Genomic DNA, 21,954 nt, shown 5'->3' on the forward strand with positions numbered 1-21,954 from the left:
AAATATATCTAGAGCCAGGAGATTTGGAGAACTACTATAGTCTAGCTTCCTAACTTTGTATTTGAGAAAGTACGGCTCAAAGAAACTAAATGAATTGCCCTTGATTACACGGCACTCTGGTACATGAAGGTGACAAGCCAGGTTTTAGAGGTCACTGCTAATGACTGTTCTGAACCTGGCTTATATAGTTATCACAACATACTATCATTTTTCTCCATAGTGAAATTCCTTCTGTCTTCTAATATATAAGAAAATGTGTGATCTAAAGAAGTAAAGTGATAAAGTAGTTCTTATATTTAGGGACCTCTCAGGAAGCATAAAAACGTGGCTTTCCAACAAGAGATTGTAAGTTCTTGGAGAGATGGTGGCAGTTTCTTAATATTTCAGGAAATATTATTTTTGGGAAGACAAGGATAATATTTCTTTAACATCTAGAGAATTCCAGATAAGCAACAGGGGCAATAATCAGTGGCCCTGAGAATAAAATAATGTAGTTTAACGTCTTTTCCACACTGCTATCCACTATTTATTAGTATTATTATGGACATTCCTGTGTTTTTTTAACCTTTGCATTCATCAAAATTCCTCCTGCTTTTTCCCTTTTTAATAGTGATTTTAATTTTTATCAAAACAATGCACTATATGTAGTTTTGAAATCAAAAGATATAAAAGGCTTATAACAAAAAGTAGCAGTCTTTTTTCCTGGACTTCGAACTCCAGTACTCCCCAGGGACAAATACTGGGTTCTTCCAGCCATTTCCCTTCGCATTTTTTTTGGGGGGGCGGGGGTTTGCGGTACGCGGGCCTCTCACTGCCGTGGCCTCTCCCGTTGCGAAGCACACGCTCCCGCCGCGCAGGCTCAGCAGCCATGGCCCACGGACCCAGCCGCTCCGCGGCATGTGGGATCTTCCCAGACCAGGGCACGAACCCGCGTCCCCTGCATCAGCAGGCGGACTCTCAACCACTGCGCCACCAGGGAAGCCCCCTCCCTTGGCATTTTTAAGTGATATCTATCAAGTAATAGATTGACATGACTTCTTTTTTTACAACCATATATTTCTTAATCAGCTTTATTGAAGTATAATTGACCTACAGTAAATTGTACAAATTTTAAATGTCCAATTCCATAAGTTTTGGCGGATGCACTGGCTTGTAAAACCATTACCACAATCAAGATAGTGCTTATATAATTCCCTCTCAAAATGTCTTTGTGCCCCATGTAATCCCATCTTGCCTCTACTCCCTGTAACTACCCCTGCCTGGCCACTGGAAATCACTGTTTTAGTTTCTATCACTATAACCTAGTTGGCATTTTCTAATATTTTATGTAAACGGTATCATATAGTAGGCACTCTCTTTTTTTCTGGTTTCTTTCATAAAGCATAATTATTTTGAGGCTTATCCATGTTTTTGCATCTATCAGTAGCTCATTCTTTTTTATTGCTGATTAGTATTCCATGGTATGAATACACTATAACGTGTTAATCTGTTTTAACCATTAATGCACATTTGGATTGTTTCTAGTTTTTGGCTATTACAAATAAAGCTATTAACATTTGTGTACAAGCCTTTCTGTGGAGATATGCTTTCATTTCTCTTGCATAAATATCTAAGAGTGGAATGACTTTGTCATATGGTAGGAGTATGCTTTTCAAAGTGGTTGTACTATTTACATTCCCACCTCCAGTGTATGAGAGTTTCAGGGATTCCACATCCTCACCAACACTAGGAATGATCAATCGTATTTTAATCTTAGACATTCTAATAGATGTATAAGTGTATTTTATGATGATTTTAATTTCCTTTTATTAATTACTAATGATATGAAGCAGAGTCAATAATATGATAAAATGAGTGAGACACTCATCCTGGGCACAAAATTTGAGGGGATGCCAAGAAACTCAGTAATCAAAATAAATAATATTTAAAAAATAGAAAAATACTGAAAAATACCCATAGTGAACACAGTATCAAAAATTTAAATAAAGACAGCATTAATATTACTGACTTTTCCTTCTGTTTCAGATTCCAATATGGCTTGGTGCTGCAGTGATGTTAGGAATTTTTTCATGTATTTATTATTATCTGTATATTCTCCTTACAAAGTATCTATTCAAATCTTTTGCTTTTGTTTATTTTTATAGATTTTTAAAATATTATTGAGTTTGCGATTACTAGTCCTTCATCACATATGTGTTTGCAAATATTTTCTGCCAGTCTGTGGTTTATCTTTTCTTTTTCTTGGCAGTGCCTTTCAAAGAGAGAAACTTCTTAATTTAGAGAAATCAAATTATTAATTTTATTATTTTCTAATTTTATGGATTGTGCTTTTGATGTTGAAAGAAAACTTTGCTTAACAAAAAGTCTCAAAAATTTCCTGCTATTTGCTCTATTGGACATTTTACAGCTTTAGGTTTTACAATCAGGCATATGACACAGTTTGACGGTTAATTTTTGTATAGATCAAAGTTCTTTTTCCTTTTTTTTTTTTTGGCATATGATTATCCAATTGTTTCACCCACATTTGTTGGAAAGACTATCTTTTCTTCATTGAAACATCTTTGAAAAACCTGTTCTCTTTCACAGAATTTTGTTATTCTCTCCTTCAAAGATGATTTGGCTATTTCAAGTCCTTTATCATTACATATGAGTTTTAGAATCAGCATGTCAATTCCTGAAGAAGAGGCTGCTCAATTTTGATTGAGATTGCATTGAATCTATAGATCAAATGGGGAAAAATAATAACCATAATTAATCTTCTGATCCATGAACATGGTTTATCTCTCTATTTTAAAGTGTGTTCTTTGATTTCTCTGAGGAATGTTTTGTAGTTTTCACTACATAAGTTTTGTACATCTTTGTCAGATTTATCCCTGTAAATTTGATACTGTTTGAAGCTATTGTGTTTTTTTTCTTTAACATCTTTTTTGAGGTATAATTGCTTTACAATGGTGTGTTAGTTTCTGCTTTATAACAAAGTGAATCAATTATACATATACATATGTTCCCATATCTCTTCCATCTTGCGTCTCCCTCCCTCCCACCCTCCCTATCCCACCCCTCCAGGCGGTCACAAAGCACCGAGCCGATATCCCTGTGCCATGTGGCTGCTTCCCACTAGCTATCTACCTTACGTTTGTTAGTGTGTATATGTCCATGACTCTCTCTCGCCCTGTCACAGCTCACCCTTCCCCCTCCCCATATCCTCAAGTCTGTTCTCCAGTATGTCTGTGTCTTTATTCCAGTCTTATCCCTAGGTTCTTCATGACATATTTTTTTTTCTTAAATTCCATATATATATGTGTTAGCATACGGTATTTGTCTTTTTCTTTCTGACTTACTTCACTCTGTATGACAGACTCTAGGTCTATCCACCTCATTATAAATAGCTCAATTTCATTTCTTTTTATGGCTGAGTAATATTCCATTGTATATATATGCCACATCTTCTTTATCCATTCATCCAATGATGGGCACATAGGTTGTTTCCATCTCCGGGCTATTGTAAATAGTGCTGTAATGAACATTTTGGTACATGACTCTTTTTGAATTTTGGTTTTCTCAGGGTATATGCCCAGTAGTGGGATTGCTGGGTCATATGGTAGTTCTATGTGTAGTTTTTTAAGGAACCTCCATACTGTTCTCCATAGTGGCTGAACCAATTCACATTCCCACCAGCAGTGCAAGAGTGTTCCCTTTTCTCCACACCCTCTCCAGCATTTATTGTTTCTAGATTTTTTGATGATGGCCATTCTGACTGGTGTGAGATGATATCTCATTGTAGTTTTGATTTGCATTTCTCTAATGATTAATGATGTTGAGCATTCTTTCATGTGTTTGTTGGCAGTCTGTATATCTTCTTTGGAGAAATGTCTATTTAGGTCTTCTGCCCATTTTTGGATTGGGTTGTTTGTTTTTTTGTTATTGAGCTGCATGAGCTGCTTGTAAATTTTGGAGATTAAGCCTTTGTCAGTTGCTTCATTTGCAAATATTTTCTCCCATTCTGAGGGTTGTCTTTTGGTCTTGTTTATCGTTTCCTTTGCAGTGCAAAAGCTTTGAAGTTTCATTAGGTCCCATTTGTTTATTTTTGTTTTTATTTCCATTACTCTAGGAGGTGGGTCAGAAAGGATCTTGCTGTGATTTATGTCAAAAAGTGTTCTTCTTATGTTTTCCTCTAAGTGTTTTATGGTGTCTGACCTTATAGTTAGGTCTCGAATCCATTTTGAGTTTATTTTTGTGTATGGTGTTAGGGAGTGTCCTAATTTCATTCTTTTACATGTAGCTGTCCAATTTCCCAGCACCACTTATTGAAGAGACTGTCTTTTCTCCATTGTATATCTTTGCCTCCTTTGTCACAGATTAGTTGCCCATAGGTGCGTGGGTTTATCTCTGGGCTTTCTATCCTGTTCCATTGATGTATATTTCTGTTTTTGTGCCAGTATCATATCTTGATTACTGTAGCTTTGTAGTATAGTCTGAAGTCAGGGAGTCTGACTCCTCCAGCTCTGTTTTTTTGCCTCAAGAATGCTTTGGCTACTTGGGGTCTTTTGTGTCTCCATACAAATTTTAAGATTTTTTTGTTTTAGTTCTGTAAAAAATGTCATTGATAATTTGATAGGGATTGCATTGAATTTGTAGATTGCTTTGGGTATGTATAGTCATTTTCACAATATTGATTCTTCCAATCCGATAACATGGTATATCTCTCCATCTGTTGGTATCATCTTTAATTTCTTTCAACAGTGTCTTATACTTTTCTGCATACAGGTTTTTTGTCTCCCTAGGTAGGTTTCTTCCTAGGTATTTTATTCCTTTTGTTGCAATGGTAAATGGGAGTGTTTCCTTATTTTCTCTTTCAGATTTTTCATCGTTAGTGTATAGGAATGCAAGAGATTTCTGTGCATTAATTTTGATTCCTGCAACTCTATTGAATTCATTGATTAGCTCTAGTAGTTTTCTGGTGGCATCTTTAGGATTTTCTATGTATAGTATCATGTCATCTGCAAACAGTGACAGTTTTACTTCTTCTTTTCCAATTTGTATTCCTTTTATTTCTTTTTCTCCTCTGATTACCATGGCTAGGACTTCCAAAACTATGTTGCATAATAGTGGTGAGAGTGGACTTCCTTGTCTTGTTCCTGACCTTAGAGGAAATGCTTTCAGTTTTTCACCATTGGGAATGATGTTTGCTGTGGGTTTGTCATATATGGCCTTTATTAAGTTGACATAGGTTCCCTCTATGCCCACTTTCTAGAGAGTTTTTATCATAAATGGGTGTTGAACTTTGTCAAAAGCTTTTTCTGCATCTATTGAGATGATCATATGGTTTTTCTTTTTCAATTTTTTGATATAGTTTATCACATTGATTGATTTGTGTATGTTGAAGAATCCTTGCATCCCTGGGATAAATCCACCTTGATGATGGTGTATGATCCTTTTAATGTGTTGTTGGATTCTGTTTGCTAGTATACTGTTGAGGATTTTTGCCTCTATATTCATCAGTGTTATTGGTTTGTAATTTTATTTTGTATTTTATTTTATTTTTAGTATCATTGTCTGGTTTTTAGAACGAATTTGGGAGTGTTCCTTCCTCTGCAATTTTTTGGAAGAGTTTGAGAAGGATGGGTGTTAGCTCTTCTCTAAAAGTTTGATAGAATTCACCTGTGAAGCCATCTGGTCCTGGACTTTTGTTTGTTGGAAGATTTTTAATCACAGCTTCAATTTCATTACTTGTGATTGGTCTGTTCATATTTTCTAGTTCTTCCTGGTTCAGTCTTGGAAGGTTGTACCTTTCTAAGGATTTGTCCATTTCTTCCAAGTTGTCCATTTTATTGGCATAGCGTTGCTTGTAGTAGTCTCTTAGGATGCTTTGTATTCATGCCATGTCTGTTGTAACTCCTCCTTTTTCATTTCTAATTTTATTGATTTGAGTCCTCTGTGTCTTTTTCTTGATGAGTCTGCATAATGGTTTATCAATTTTGTTTGTCTTTTCAAGGAACCAGCATTTCATTATTTTGATCTTTGCAATTGTTTTCTTTGTTTCTATTTCATTTATTTCTGCTCTGATCTTTATGATTTCTTTCCTTTTAATAACTTGGGGTTTTGTTTGTTCTTCTTTCTCTAGTTCTTTCAGGTGTAAATTTAGATTGTTTATTTGAGATTTTTCTTGTTTCTTGAGTTAGGATTGCATTGGTATAAACTTCAGTCTTAGAAATGCTTTTGCTGCATCCCGTAAGTTTTGGATCGTCGTGTTTTCATTGTCATTTGTATCTAGGTATTATTTTTTATTTCTTCTTTGATTTCTTCAGTGATCTCTTGGTTATTTAGTAACGTATTGTTTAGCCTCCATGTGTTTGTATTTTTTTATGTTTTTTCCCCTGTAATTCATTTCTAATCTCATAACATTGTGGTCAGAAAAGATGCTTCATGTGATTTCAATTTTCTGAAATTTACTGAGGCTTGATTTGTGACCCAACATGTGTTCTATCCTGGAGAATGTTCCGTGCACACTTGAGAACAAAGTGTAATCTGCTGTTTTTGGATGGAATGTCCTATAAATATCAATTAAATCTATCTGGTCTATTGTGTCATTTATAGCTTGTGTTTCCTTATTAATTTTCTGTTTGGATGATCTGTCCATTTGTGTAAGTGAGGTGTAAAAGTCCCCGACTATTATTGTGTTACTATCAATTTCCTCTTTTTTTTTTTTTTCGGTATGTGGGCCTCTCACTGTTGTGGCCTCTCCCATTGCGGAGCACAGGTTCCAGACAAGCAGGCTCAGCGGCCATGGCTCACGGGCCCAGCTGCTCCGCGGCATGTGGGATCCTCCCGGACCGGCATGAACCCGTGTCCCCTGCATCAGCAGGTGGACTCTCAACCGCTGCGTCACCAGGGAAGCCCAATTTCCTCTTGTAGAGCTGTTAGCAGTTGCCTTATGTATTGAGGTGCTCTTATGTTGGGTGCATATATATTTATAATTGTTATATCTTCTTCTTGGATTGATCCCTTGATCATTATGTACTGTCCTTCCTTGTCTTGTGTAGCATTCTTTATTTTAAAGTCTATGTTATCTGATATGAGTATTGCTACTCCTGCTTTCTTTTGATTTCCATTTGCATAGAATATCTTTTTCCATCCCCTCACTTTCAGCCTTTATGTGTCCCTAGGTCTGAAGTGGGTCTCTTGTAGACAGCATATATATGCATCTTGTTTTTGTATCCATTCAGCGAGCCTGTGTCTTTTGGTTGGAGCATTTAATCCATTCACGTTTAAGGTAATTATCGATGTGTATGTTCCTATTATTATTTTCTTAATTGTTACGGGTTTGTTTTTGTAGGTCCTTTTCTTCCCTTTTTTTTTTCCCACTTTGAGAACTTCCTTTAGCTTTTGTTGTAGAGCTGGTTTGGTAGTGCTGAATTCTTTTAGCTTTTGCTTGTCTGTAAAGCTTTTGATTTCTTTGTTGAATCTGAATGAAATCCTTGTTGGGTAGAGTAATCTTGGTTGTAGGTTCTTCCCTTTCATCACTTTAAATATGTCATGCCACTCCCTTCTGGCTTGTAGAGTTTCTGCTGAGAAGTCAACTGTTAACCTTATGGGAGTTCCCTTGTATGTTATTTGTCCTTTTGTCCTTGCTACTTTCAAAAATTTTTCTTTTTCTTTAATTTTTGCCAATTTGATTACTATGTGTCTTGGCATGTTTCTCCTTGGGTTTTTCCGGTATGGGACTCTCTGTGCTTCCTGGACTAGGGTGGCTATTTCCTTTCCCATGTTAGGGAAGTTTTTGTCTATAATCTCTTCAAATATTTTCTTTGGTCCTTTCTCTGTCTCTTCTCCTTCTGGGACCCCTATAATGTGAATGTTGGTGTGTTTAATGTTGTCCCAGAGGTCTCTTAGGCTGTCTTCATTTCTTTTCATTATTTTTTCTTTATTCTGTACCGCAGCAGTGAATTCCGCCATTCTGTCTTCCAGGTCACTTATCCGTTCTTCTGCCTCAGTTATTCTGTTATTGATTCCTTTTAGTGTATTTTTCATTTCAGTTATTGTATTGTTCATCTCTGTTTGTTTGTTCTTTAATTCTTCTAGGTCTTTGTTAATCCTTTCTTGCATCTTCTCGATCTTTGCCTCCATTCTTTTTCTGAGGCCCAGATCATCTTCATTATCATTATTTTGAATTCTTTTTCTGGAAGCTTGCCTATCTCCACTTCATTTATTTATTTATTTATTTTCTGGGGTTTTATCTTGTTTCTTCATCTAGTACATAGCCTTCTGCCTTTTCATCTTGTCTATCTTTCTGTGAATGTGTTTTTTGTTCCACAGGCTGTAAGATTGTAGTTCTTGCTTCTGTTTTCTGCCCTCTGTTGGATGAGGCTATCTAAGAGGCTTGTGCAAGTTTCCTGATGGGAGGCATTGGTGGTGGGTAGAGCTGGCTGTTGTTCTGGTGGGCAGAGCTCAGGAAGATTTTAATTCACTTGTCTGCTGATGGGTTGGGCTGGGTTCCCTCCCAGTTGGCGGTTTGGCCTGAGGCGACCCAACACTGGAGCCTACCCAGGCTCTTTGGTGGGGCTAATGGTGGACTCTGGAAGGGCTCATACCAAGAAGTACTTCCCAGAACTTCTGCTGCCAGTTTCCTTGTCCTCACGGTGAGACACAGCCAACCCCTGCCTCTGCAGGATACCCTCCAACAGTAGCAGGTAGGTCTGGTTCAGTCTCCTATGGGGTCACTGCTCCTTCCCCTCGGTCCCAATGCACACACTACTTTGTGTGTGCCCTCCAAGTGTGGAGTCTCTGTTCCCCCAGTCCTGCCAAAGTCCTGCAGTCAAATCCTGCTAGCCTTCAAAGTCTGGTTCTCTAGGAATTCCTTCTCCCATTGCTGGACCCCCAGGTTGAGATGCCTGACATGGGGCTCAGGACCTTCACTCCAGTGGGTGGACTTCTGTGGTATAAGTGTTTTCCAGTTTGTGTCACCCACCCAGCAGTTATGGGATTTGATTTTATTGTGATTGCACCCTTCCTACTGTCTCATTGTACCTTCTCCTTTGTCTTTGGATGTGGGGTATCATTTTTGGTGAGTTTCAGTGTCTTCCTGTTGATGATTGTTTAGCAATTAGTTGTGATTCTGGTGCTCTTGCAAGAGGGAGTCTGTTGAGCATCATATTTTTTATTTCTGATCAATCTGTTTAGGTATATATCAATTTCATGGATCTCAAATAACTGTATTTTGCTATTTTTGTTGGTTTTCTGTTTTTTATTTCATTAATTTCTGCTCTAATCTTTATTTTTCCTTTTTCTTTCCTTTATTTTAATTTGCTCTGTTTTGAGTTTTTTAAGGTGAGAATTAAGGTTATTGATATGAGACCTGTTTTCTATTGTAATATGGTTTACTCAGTGCTATTAAATAAATGTTATTATTGTCATTTAAGTACTACTTTTGTTGCACACTCAGATTTTGATATGTTATGCTTTCATTTGAATTTCATTCAAAATACTTTATAATTTTATTTCATTTTTGTAATTTTACTTTTTACCCATTGGTTATTTAGAAACGTATTATTTCAATTCTAAATATTTAGGGATTGGCCACATTTTTATTTGATATTGATTTCTAATTTAGTTCTATTGTCATCAAGGAACATAAGTGGTTTGCACACTTTTTAAGTTACTTAGACCTGTTTTATGGCCCAGAGAGTTGTCTAGCTTGGTAAATATTCCATGTGTATTAAAGGACTCTATATTCTTCTGCTGTTAGGTGGAGCTATTAGGTCAAGTTAATTGACAGTGTTTTTCAAGCATTCTTTTTTTAATAAATTTATTTATTTATTTATTTATGTATATATGTATGTATGTATGTATGTCTATATTGGGTCTTCATTGCTGTGCATGGGCTTTCTCTAGTTGCAGCAAGCCAGGGCTACTCTTCATTGGGGTGTGTGGGCTTCTCATTGCAGTGGCTTCTCTTTGTTGCAGAGCACGAGCTCTAGGCACGGAGGCTTCAGTAGTTGTGGCATGCAGGCTCAGTAGTTGTGACTCATGGGTTCTAGAGAACCGGCTTAGTAGTTGTGGCTCACAGGCTTAGTTGCTCCACGGCATGTGGGATCTTCCTGGACCAGGGCTCAAACCCATGTCCCCTGCATTGGCAGATGGATTCTTAACCACTGTGCCACCAGGAAAGCCCCTCAGGCGTTCTTCATACTTAATGATTTTCTGTCAATTATTTCTCTCATTTTTTGAGAGAGGGGTGTTGAAATCTATAAACAAAACTGCAGAATCTAGACTGTTTCCATTTCATGTCTGTTATTTCCACAGAATACATTCATTATGCTTGGTCTGGGGAATATAGAGTTTAGAGAACTCAAGCCACTCTTTAAACTGTTGGACCAGAAATGGCATATTTTGTTGCTAACCATTGGCAAGACATAATTACATGGTCCAAACAAGGGAAGCTGGGAAATGTGGAGGAGGGAGGGGTCACACGGTATGGTTGGTGAGCAATAACTATATTTTCTATAATAAATTTTACCCAAAGTTATAGTGGGAAGTACTCCCATATTTATTATGGTTCGGTACATAGAGATGACTCTTTAGACTTCTTCCATATCATAAATGTTTAGACTGTCCCATGCTTCACAATGCACATCTTGGACCTAACAAGGCATGTGTCTATCACTTTTTAAATATAACTAAAAGTCTAATTTTATGAAACCTTTGGGATGGAACAGGGTCATCCCTATCTTAAGAAATAATATAACAATGAATTGTTTTCTGTCATTATGTGCCAGTTTGCAAATTGTAATATGTAAATAATTTCATGTAAGATTTACAGAAACCCTATTTTTTAATCCCAATTTCTAAGATGATGACACTGAAGCATAGAGATATGAGTAATTTAATACATGGACAAATAGGTGAAAATTTGGCTGAGTTGTTTTTTGGACCTTCATGCCATGTCCATCTTGTGCCAAAGTCCATTCTGTAGGTTTTCTGTGTTAATACCAAGATGAATCTGTTCTTTTTCTCAACTACTGGCTAGTGGATTCAAGGGGAAAAAAGAAGAAAGCAGTTTAAACTGATGAGTGACAGTTGTGTTTCACTTGAACTGATAAATATATATAGTAAGCAATAGCTCAGGTATCCCCAATAAATAATTATAAAGTTATGTGATCCATTATGAGCATATTAAGATAGCTATCATCAACTCTTTGGAAAACTATCATGAAGAAAAACATTATGCTGTTTATATATGGCCCAGTACGAGGCCACAGTTAATTGCTTTGTATAGCACCATGACTGAAACACACACACACACATAAATGCACATAAATGTATTTATATATGCATACATATATAAATTATAATATATAAAGTAGATGTTATATATACACATGTATGTGTGTGTATGTGTGTGTGTTTTCCATGCTCATAAGATTCTTGGGTTTCTTAATCCCCAAACAGCTATGTGGGACAAAGAATATCTACCTAAGGAATCAGCACCTTGAACGATTCAGATCTGATTCTTCCACCCTCCAGTGGAGGCTGTTTTGCCAAGAGGAGCTGGAACTTCATCTTCCCATTTACAACCTCAGGATGCCTCACCTGTGAAGTATGGTTATTATATTTCTGTTAGGAAGGTAAAAGACCCATAACTCAAAAAGTCTCAGGCAGGAGGGAGTTACTAAGATCTTTCACATAAGCAGTGGTAACATAATTATCACTCTTTAAAGTGAGATTGAATTTATTTTTATTTCCTTGCAAAAGTAATGAGTAGAAAGAGTGAAATAATGTAGGACACAAATTAACCTTGCCAACATGAATGGAAAAATCAGCAGGGATGAATTAGGTTCTATTCTAAATTGAACTGAAATCTCTTTTCAATGTTTGGTCATTTTGCTTAACTTTTCTTTCATTTTTAAACAATCAACTCTCAAGCTTCAGCGTACTTGAAAATTTAAATATAGCAAGATAGCATTGATAGCATGGTAGATGTGTCAGAACAAAAGAATGTTTAAAGTGACAAGAAAAATGATCTTTTTTCTTGTACATTTTAGTTTCGATTTCTCAATTTTCTATCATATATATCTTTTTGAAGTATTTAATTTCCCTTTTTCCTTCTGAGTTGACATTTTGGTCTCTCCTTTTTTTCATAGCCTGTTCAGATGTTTCCCCCCTGTTTTTGTTCTATGCAATTAACACTGAACAAAGTCGTGTATAGTACTCTGCAGCTTTTATATCCATGAAAAGAATGAAAACCTGCATCTGCTCTTTCAAGCTCTGAGAGTTTACACTTGATGTTAGGGCTTGACAATCACCTTTCAGCAATTTTATTTTCTAAAGGTAACCCCAAACAAATACCGAGTCTAGAATAGAATCAACCACATATACTGTATAGGTTACAGTGCAATTAAAAGTGGTTTGAGGAATGCTTTCTTTAGGAGAATACCAAAAACATTTCACTAATGAGCTATTCATGGTCTTGTTTAAAAAGCATCCTTTGCTGTGATAGGTGTGTGAGATGATATAAGAATTATATTGCATTTATCTATAATAGTTTATCAATATAATCTATCTACAATTTCTATCTCTATCTCCATCTCATCTCTATTTCTGTCTTCATCCTTGGAAAGTGTGCTGGTGCATAGTGCCCTTGGATGTGAATTCAAACCAATTCAGTGACTGCAATCATATTAACGAACCAAGGATAAGGATTTGACTATCTCCAAAACCTATGTGTACTGACATTTTCAAAGGGCTGAAGCTCAGGTGCAAACTAATGGAGCTGTAAAGAAAGATGCTCATGTTTGTAGCCACAGGGTATATATTCTATGTTGTTGAATTATGCTGATTTAATTCAGTTAAGGTCATGGTCATATTTTCAGTAATATCTGGCTGCTTTTCTGTCATTAGTAAATAGGATGCAAGACAAGTGCTAAAGTGAATGTCTTTTTGTGTATTGTAAGTTTTCAAAGAAAAAAATATTTTTCATACTCTAAGAATTGAAAACTCCTAAAGACTCCAAAGTTTTAGTGGAACATGAAGGTAAAACATAAAGGTGCATCTTATGAGATTGAATTGGTGATGAATAGGAGGCATGCATGTCTGTATTTTGGTCTGTAATTTTGCAGATTGTCCAGCCATTGTTGGCATCTTTAGGGAGATGTGTTTCACTGGTAACTTGCTTTTCATGAAGAAATACCACAATATATATCCCTTGTTTGTGGATATATATCCTTTATCTGTGTGAATCACCTGACCAATGCATTATGCAATTTAATACTCCTTATGTTACCCTTTGTGCTTACTTGCTCCCTCTGCAACCCCTTCACCTGGCCCTGCATTTACTGCAATGCTTCTTACCCCTGGCACACCAAATATATGCACCTAATTTAGTTCACCTTCATATTTATTCTCCTGCCCATTCTTCAAGTTTGATCCATGTTTCCTCACCTCCCAGCCCACACCTTGACTAGTCCCCTGATCACAGAAACCTCTGCCCATTTTTGGCAACAACTCTACATACTGTTCAGGCTATGGGGGGAAATGAGAGCAGATGACCCCCTGTTTATAGAAAAGCACCCTGATGCAAAATACGAGATGTTTCCCCAAACTTGCCCAGATGTGTATACAACACTGATATCCTGAAGAGAGTAAAAATTCTGTGGCATATTTTTGAAATTTGGGAAAGCAGAGAGCAGCAGTCTGGCATATCTCAGAGCTCCTCTAAGAGGAATATAAACAATAAGAACTGAAGCTCCAACTGATCCCTCAGAACTGAGCAAAATAATGAGAGCTAACACACAAAGGGATCTCCACTAGAAACCAGGCTAAACTGGGAAATATCCCAGGAGTCCTTACAAATTTATGGTGCCTATATTATCAGATCAGCATTAAGGAGCTTCTGATAAATCACCTTGAAATATTCATTTATAAATGGGAATAAAACTTGGACAGAGAAATACAAGATATTGGCAGGAATTCTTCTGAGCAAGATTAGTAGAGCTGGTATTTCCTAGGTGAGAAATGCTCCTTTTAGTTACTGGGGGATGACTGTGCATCAATCTCATTTTTCAAATTATGCACCCAGATTTTTTTAAATGTTATTGGGAGTATAGTCCCTTTTCTCAGTTATTTTGTTAGCTTGACAGCTTTGCACATTAGAGGAGACCCATGGTGCCATAAGAAAGCAAAGGACACTATTATTTGTCGAGCACCCGTACTGTGCCAGCATTATGCTAGTTCTAGACCCTTTTATTATCACCATCTTCACAATAACCCTATAAGTCGGATGTTATTCCCACTGTTTGAATGAGGTTCAGAAGAACTGAATATGTTCCTGGTGGGGTTACTCACCTCTATCATGGAGGAGAGATCAGGCTGACAGTACAGGCCATCGGAACTCCTTTTAACACATATGTCCTGAGTACAGTGGGCCAAGCTTCACAGTGGTTTTATTTATTTATTATTTTTGACCTACAGACTTAGGCAGTATGTAGAATATCTCAAGTCTAATATTGTGATTAAAAACTTGAAAGTTTTATGACTTAAAAAATTCAACTTTTTAACAAACTAATAACTTTGAGTTCAAAAATAAGGGATATTCTAAAAGAATATAGAAAGTAGCATCTTAATTTGCTATTTATAGATGAGCTGGATATCACAGCAGAGCAATGAGGTCATTGTATTCTTTTCATGTTAAGAAAATCTTCTTCCAAGTGGAGGAATTTACATATTTTGATTTAGAATACACACACAATTGAAGATTAAGATTTTTCTGGGAAAATTATGTCCCACTTATGGTTTAGAGTGGTTTAGAGTGGATACAGCATGATTTTTACTTCTAGTTGACTGTATCTTAACTATTTTACCTTTCCTTCCTCTATTACTTCTAACTGAAATGAAGGTGCTTGTACAAAGCCTGCACTCTGAAACCTGGAGATTGGCAGGTGGGTCTGCTGTGTGATGTTTCTCCAGCCCCATGAGCTCACAGGCCAAGTTCCCAGCCTAGTGCTGCTCAGCATCGGTTCACAGAGGTTTTCCCCTTGACTTCACATAAAATACCAGATGTGAGCTGCTTGAATTAAAGTGGGTTGGAAGGAGAGAAAGGCAGAAATAATATTTAGCCAAATCACATCCTTGTCTCAAATCTTTGAATTAATTCTGTCTGTTTTATGTTCCTGGCATTGGTACATCTCTTCCCATTCAAATCATTAGAGTGCACCTCACTGCTGAGCTGATGTAGGCTTGGCTTCACTTTTCTTCTTAGCTAGTCTTGGAAAAAAGAAAATCCTCCCTTTTGGCCCCTTCGATGTTCTTTCTGAATTTTTGGCTTCTTCAAGAATAGAATAACTAAACCTATTGAACAATTCCTACTACCTGTGCAGGCCCTTGCTATACACAGATCTGAGATGTGTGCAAGGGATATAGGTGATTCCTTTCACCTTGAGAATCACCTGGACCAATATTAGGTGTCTAAGATTTGTTTATTTTAGAACACAATAATGATGCACACAAGTGTGCTAGTCCCTGTGTTCCTGGAAGGGATGGGAGTCTCAGTAGAGGAGGGACAGCTGCTTTCCATCCACCTCCCCCGAGCCCTGCAAGACCCATGGAGGCACCTGTAAAGTCTTTGCTGTGCCTGATGGGAGGCTCAGGTGAGGTGGACATGTGGGACCAGATGGATTGGCAGTGCTCTTTCAAGAAACTTGCATTTCCTCTCCTTTACTGACCTGATTGGGAGACATGTTTACCTGTCCTTTCAACGCTGATTCTACAGGAGGTTATCCATTTGATATTTCCATTTGCTTGCCATGTCTCACTCTGGAACTGAGGTACCATGGATCAATGGGAAGATGAAATGAAGTAGAAATTTCAGTGATTCTATTTCATGAGATCAGAACTTCTTCCAATTCTTGGGAAAGGAAGGAACAAATATGGTCTTTAGTAAGTCTTCCTGTGATGCATTGGTTATTTGTGTCTTCTAAAATTCATTTGTTGAACCCTAATGCCTAAAATGATGGTGTTTGGATGAGGAGTCTTGGGAGGTGATTAGGTCTTGAGGGTGACTCCTCATAAATGCAATTAGTGCCCTTATGAAAAAGGCCTGTAAGAGATCCTTGCTCCTTCTACCCTGTGAGAACACAGTGAAGACAGCCCTCCTGAAATCAGGCCCTTATCAGACATGGAATTGGCCTCCAGAACTTTAAGAAATAAATGTTTGTTGTTTAAGCCAGCCAGTGTATGGCATTTTGTTATAGTACCCCAAAGGAATTAAGGCACTTCCCTACTAGGAGAGCCTAAAGTTCATTATAGCTGTAACTATGCCAGGCCACTAAGGAATCACAATTTAGCCAACTTTCTGGTGAAGCACAAAGATTTATGACACCGACTAACCATTATAATTAAAAAATTATTTTGAATTTGGAAAGCACTTTCCAAATTACAAAGAAATCTCATAAGCATTTTCTCATTTTACACATGTGTAAATATACAGAAGGTCCCCAACTTATGATTTTTCAACTTCACAATGGTATGAAATCCACACACACTGAGTAGAAACCGTACTTTGAATTTTTTACTTTTGAACTTTTCCTGGGCTCATGATATGTAGTACATACTCTCTTGTGATGCTGGGCAGGGGCCACAGCTCCCAGCTGGCCACAAGATCATGAAGGCAAACAGGCAATACATTTACAACTATTCTGTACTCAGACAACCATTCTGTTCTTTCACTTTCAGTACGGTATTCAATAAATTGCATGAGATATTCAATATTTTATTATAAAATAGACTTTGTGTTAGATGATTTTGCCCAACTCTAAGTATTCTGAGCATGTTTAAGGTAGGCTGGGCTAAGCTATGAAGTTCAGTAGGTTAGGAGCATTAAATGCACTTTTTGACTTACAATATTTTCACTTATGACAGGTTTATTGGATATAACCCTATTGTTAGTAGAGGAATATCTGTGTAAATATGAACATATATGCATGGCAATGGGTCCCAGAGGAATATAGCTTACTTATGAAGTACCATCTGTGAGGTTGCTTATAAATCTAAGTGGTTTTCAAAGAAGTTGGGTGGGTTGACTAGCGGAATCTATCTCAAATGTCAAATCATTCCCTAGATAAACACATAAAACCCCCATTAACTGGTATTTTAGTGTAATCAAGGGTGAGAGTTTGGGGAAAAAATTTCCTCAGAGGAAGTTAAAGGTAATGATCAAGAAGCTAACTCAGCCCATGGAAAGTTGGGAATGAGTTGTGAAGGCCAAACTTGGCTATAATTTTATAGATAAGAGGAATAAAATGCAGTCTGTGTTTATTTTCCTCTCTTGCAAGACAAATAATACAGAAAGGAAATGACGTTTGGACTAAAACAGAATCTTAATAAAAGCCACAATAACAATCAATTGGAAGCAGAGTTTAGTTATTGTTTTTCTCTGCATGATTCGCTCTTTGCCTTCTTTGTAAACTTCCTAGCTCTTAGTTTTGATTCTTCTTTTATCCTTCATCTGCTGATGTTATTTACATACAGAATTGTTATGTGTTTACCATATTATTAAAATAGAAGTGGATTTTAATTAAATATCAATTCAGGATCACAACTTCAAGCTACTTGCCAACACTGTTGGTGATCAATAGAAGATGTTGAACAAAGAAGATAAATGATTTTCTGAATAGCCCCATATTTTTCATTTCCTTCTCTTCCTTCTTCAGTTTCCCTGCTTTCCTATTTCCCTCTAGATTCATTCACTCATTCCCCTTCTCTGTTCCTCCACCTGTTTAATTTTTCATACACTGCGTATATTTAATTTCCTGTGTGCTTTACACTCATTCTATAGTTTGCATTCAAACACTGGGAACCGGAGATGTTGACTGCCAGATCATCACGTTTGCTAATTCACAAATCTACTTCAAGTTCCCTTGGATTAGGCATCTTTGAAATGTATCTATTATGTGCTTGTTTCAGAATTATAAAATGTTATTTGCTTGATTGTGTATTTATTTGACAACAATTAATTCACACTGAGCTTTTATTTGGAAAAACCATTGCTTGCAAGAAGTAACATTTCTAAGTATTTCTGAATATTATACCTAATTATCCCTTTATTTTTGAAACTCTACACCATTCTCTTCCAAGTTTAACATTTTGGTTGATGTAACTCTTGCAGAAATTAAAGCTCTTTGTGAGAAGTGTTGCTTAGGAAAATTCAGGATTGTGGATTTGAAAGGGCTGTGCTGAATTGGACATATGTTTCATGCAATGAGATCTTTGCCTGTACACTGTAATAACAAGGTCATGACAGATTTATTCACATGCACTAATTTACTTCTGGTACTTATGCATTCATGTATTTTTGCAAGACTATCTAAATATAAAAATAATTTTAAAACAATTCAATATCACATATTGGTAGTAATCCACCATTCCTTCAAGTCATGAATCCGAGTTTTCTTACAGCCTGAATGTATACATTCTACAAAATTTATTGAGATAGTAACCCACATTGTGTATACAATGATTTAAAAAGTTCTACTTTCTTATCCCTTCCATATATACACACATGTATATTTTTGTTCATGGTAATTATACCATAAAATAATTCGAGATTTTTAATTTTCTTCTCCTGATTAAGAACGTGTCCTTTAAAATTTCTCATATTTGTTCACTTTTACCTTTTTTTCAACTGAACTTTCCTCTTTCTTCTTTCTCCTTTGCTTGCTTAGGAAGATTTCTATTTACCTTTGCCTCTATTCAAACAATTTGCAAAGTGAGTTGCTGACTAACTCCGTGTACTTCAGCTTAGGTTTGTTCTCTTGACTTTTGGGCATAAGTACTATCTCTTTAAGAAACTCACCGTTTTACACACTGCTTATCCTTTAGCTGGACACATGACTCCTGTTAATCACTTTCCTTCAAAGCACTTGGCTATTGTGTTCATGGTTTCTCCTCTTCACTAGGCTTTATCTGCTTCACTACTATGCTGACATACAGGGACTGATTCTCTTCTATCTTCCATCTCCTTTTTCTCTTGGGAAGAGTATTGGGAAACATATTAGTATAACATTTTCAGGAGTGTGGGTGTTGGGGAAGCTGGTCTACACTGCTGGAGTAGTGCTGTGTGGACTGTGGCTGATGTGCATGTATGGAAATTATTCATGAGCTTTCTTGGTAAGTAAACCTGTGGCTTGCTTCCTTACTGGCCAGTATGGCTCTAATACGTTGTAATGGTTTGTGAAATCTATTTAGCAAGGAAAAGTGGTGGGATAAAAAGTGGAAATTGAGGAGTCAGATAAACAGAAGAAAAAAATCTTATTGAGGAAAGCAAAACCTGAGAGAGTAGACAACTAGGAAGGAAAGGCATGTGGATCAAGTGAGGATGTTAAAAAAAAAAGAGTTTTGAAAATAAGTCATAGAAGATGATGTTGGAAGTCCTGGAGATAACTTTTCCTGCTACTGTAACCTTTGAAATAACTAAATTATGTGTAATATTTAAAAATCAATCAATGGTACAAACCAGACTGAGGAGGGATGGAATGGGAGAGAGAACTCTGGAGGGGAAGTAGAATAGAGCCTTCAGACATTATTAATGAAAAAGATGACCAAACAAAAGAAATTGTCGAGTTGCTACTTAGAGGAGTGTTGAAGTTACATTAACAAATCCACCACTCTTCTTTACCTACTTTGCTGACTAGATAGTTTGACCTTCTGAAATCCTAAACTTCCTCTGTCCAGCCATCTTGACTAGCTGTTAAATGGGGTCCCAGTTGTCTGTCTCCTCCACACAGTTCTGGAGATGCCAAGGAGGAAATGAACACAAGGGTCTCACATTTTCCCAGGGGAACATTTCACAACCCTTGCAAAGGCAGGATTCTATTGAACTTGCTTGAACTTTAATCAAATAACAAATTAACTCCTTTAAAAATTTTTTTGTGATGGAATAAGAGGTATCAATGAGAATGGTAAAATGCTACTGAAGTACTTAGAAGAGGTGCTCCTCTTTCACTCTTCACATCAAGACTTTTGTACCATTTGTGCTCATTCATTTCAGGACAGCCCTGTTAGGTTGATGGCCCACAATGGCCATTTCAGGGTAGAATATTTCATAAACAACACACAACTTGTTTCAACACTACTGGCATATTGGCATATGTCTCTTCAAAAATAGAAATGTGTCTGTGGGTGAGAATGAATCACCTTATAAAATGAGTCACCAAATAGCACATTAATACAGCCATTTAGAGAAGAGCAGAAGTAGCTTTAAATATGTATAATCCCTCCACACACCCTCACCTCACAAACATGACACACACACACATCCACATTTCTGGGTATATAAATAGTCAGGTAGCTTTCTTTTAAACACAGAAAAGATAAACTTTCTAGGTAAGTGATGACTTTAATTGGTTGACATTTAAGAGGCTTATATTAGGTAAGGAAGCGTTTTGTTGGGTGGCTGATTGAGCCATTTAGCTTGGCTGCTTAGAAAATTGCTCTCTTTTTTCTAACAGAAATAACTGTTTCCTGCCTGAGACTCCTTCCCTCCTACCTCCTTTCTATAATCCCTAGACTTAAGTGAAATTAATTACTGGGCAGATCATCAATCATTATCTATGGGCACTAGGAAACAGGTAAATCATGAAATTATGAAATTCTAAGAATCATCCATTAATTTCAGTAAGTAGATGATCAAGCCTTTCTCAAACGATTATTTATTAAAATATTTATGGAGTGTAGATCTTCGTTCTACCTGTTTAAGTTTTCTTTTCCTGGCTGTATAGAGTGGGGGAGAAGGGAGAGGGAGAAAATGAACAGCTAAATTATGGTCATGTAAGAAAAATATAACTATTTTCAACTTTTTCACACATGAAATATTCTACCCTTAAGCAAAGTAACTCTTATTTTATTCAAAGCAAAATGAAGTGAAAGTTTGGTGCATTAACATTCTAGATATATATTGTGAATAAATTGGCATGTCAAATCTTCCCAAGATTAGGGTTGTCCTCTTTATCAGTGAAATAATATGGAGTAAAATATATAGTTTGGTATTTCAGAGAAAATCTTATTATAAGCAACTCAGGATCATTGAGATGTGATCTCAATGAGCATATTTGTCTTTAAATAAACATGCTTATGCCTCACATATGAGATGAAATCACACACCTGTGAGCTATTTTGCTTTATTCAGGAGGTATTCCTTCCTCAAGGCTGACTTGCTAACTGGAATGCTTATTTTTAGAGTCATTTTGGGTTTTTTTGGTTAAAACTTCAGGAAGCCCCTATTTAAAACCAAATATGTGACTGAAAATAACTGATTCATTTACCCACTGTATTTTCATAGAGAACAGTACACTTGATGAAAATGTCACACAAGTGCTGGAGAAAGGAGTTTTATCAGGCAGGTCAGTGGGTAACATATGATTTCATTCATTCTTCAACACAACTCTGAGACAGGCTGGGACCTGGGACCTGGGACCCTTTACTGCAGTCCTTACACCTGGACAAACATCTCCAGCAATAAAATACAAAGAAACTATAAGGGACTAAAAATAACTGCATGCATGCACAGTTGGGGCAAATTATGGACAACAAGATACAAAGAGACCAAAAACCCAATGGCCACTTCTGAAGAGCTGGGAACAAAAGCAGGGTGTCAGGAGCAAAAGCCGGGTGCTGTGCATGTCCCCTGCACACAGCACCACCAAAGGTATGAACAAACCACCTAAGCTACCTCTCTGCCTCACTCCATATAAAGAACCAGCTTGCCCCCTGCCTTGAGCAAGCAAGCCAGCAAGCAAGGAGACCTGTTAACTTGTTCTCGCTGCCCCCTGCTGCAGCAGGGGCTCCCAAGGAAGCTTTGCCTGAATTTCTTGTCTGGCCTCTGATCAGTTTCTATTGATTAAGGAGGCCAAGAACCCTGGTCAGTAATAACTCTGTGAGCTACTATATTCCCATTTTGCAGATGAA

This window comes from Lagenorhynchus albirostris, chromosome 18 (assembly GCF_949774975.1).
Source record: "Lagenorhynchus albirostris chromosome 18, mLagAlb1.1, whole genome shotgun sequence".
NCBI lineage: Eukaryota > Metazoa > Chordata > Mammalia > Artiodactyla > Delphinidae > Lagenorhynchus > Lagenorhynchus albirostris.